Source organism: Austrofundulus limnaeus, unplaced genomic scaffold (assembly GCF_001266775.1).
Source record: "Austrofundulus limnaeus strain Quisiro unplaced genomic scaffold, Austrofundulus_limnaeus-1.0 Scaffold620, whole genome shotgun sequence".
Classification (NCBI taxonomy): Eukaryota; Metazoa; Chordata; class Actinopteri; order Cyprinodontiformes; family Rivulidae; genus Austrofundulus; species Austrofundulus limnaeus.
The window spans coordinates 160,101-161,483 of NW_013953022.1; the positions used below are offsets into that span (position 1 = coordinate 160,101).

At 39.8% G+C, this 1,383-nt stretch overlaps 1 protein-coding gene across 2 annotated transcripts in view; it reads right to left on the reverse strand.

Annotated features, from left to right (window-relative positions):
* LOC106531326 (rho GTPase-activating protein 23) overlaps positions 1 to 1,383 on the reverse strand; it is a 114,897-nt gene that overhangs the window by 51,310 nt on the left and 62,204 nt on the right. The gene's annotated exons all lie outside the window — the stretch shown is intronic.

Below are 1,383 nucleotides of genomic sequence, written 5' to 3' on the forward strand. Positions count from 1 at the left end.
TCAATCATCCATTAACTAAACATCCCAACAATGATCTGTCAGTCATCCATTATTATTATATCTGTCAATCATCCATTAACTAAACACCCTCAACACTGATCTGTTAATCATCCATTAACTAAACACTTTCAACACTGATCTGTCAATCATCCATTAACTAAACATCCCAACAATGATCTGTCAGTCATCCATTATTATTATATCTGTCAATCATCCATTAACTAAACACTTCCAACACTGATCTGTCAATCATCCATTAAATAAACACTTTCAACACTGATCTGTCATTCATCCATTAAATAAACACTTTCAACACTGATCTGTCAATCATCACCCTCTCAACCATAGATGCCAAACAGCAATCGGATCATCTGATTGGTATCCTTTAGTTGGACTTTGCTTGAGCTTCATTGTACATCTTCTGTTGGACAACTCAACAAATCATCTTTAGGCTAAATTCAAAGTAAAAATGAGAAAATGGAACTCTTTAGTTGGACTGAACTTCACTTTTCACATTCTGTCCAGTCCAATGTCCACACAAGGCAGTCCTCATTTCTTTCTCTGTATTTGACTTGGTCCTTCCACATTTCTGTGTTTAAAACAGGAAAGAAACCCTCTTCTTGCCTTCTCTTCTAGCATGGCTCAGAGTTGCAGATGTGAAGTTAGTTGGCTTTCACACATGCATTGACCAAATGAGACAGAAACAGAGACGATATTGGTTCCATGATGACATCAGTGGACATCAATTTGTTTATTTTAATTGTTCCTCTTCAGAGTTTTTGATGTAAAACAGTCCAATGTAAAAAATAAATCCATTTCCCCAAAATAAGTGCTGGATTTAGTCCGTTGATCTTATATCCATTCAAACCAGCAGAGTTCCATTATTGGGCCAGTTGCATCCAAGAGATTGTTGTTGGACCAAATGTTAAAACTGGCAGCAATCCATTGAGGCTGATGTGAAATCCAGAATCTCCCTGTCCATGCTGACACTAAAGTACAGCTCTGGCTGTAGTTGGCTATCTTTACTGCTGTCTAAGTATAGTCCTCTCTCCTCTCAGCCCTGCCATGCCACCCCCCCCCTCCCTCTCTCCCTGGGGTCTATTTGCTGACATCCCCACATCCTTTCTCTTTTTCTCTCTCAGCCACATTCCTCTCATCTTTTAGATACACAGTCCAGCCCATCAGCAGAGCATATAGCATGGTTAATCTCTCTCTCTCTCTCTCTCTCTCTCTCTCTCTCTCTCTCTCTCTCTCTCTCTCTCTCACACACACACACACCTCTCAGTAATGAATGTAATTTCTGAATTATCTTGCAGTGAATCGTAATATCTCTCTCTCTCTCTCTCTCTCTCTCTCTCTCTCTCTCTCTCTCTCTCTCTCTCT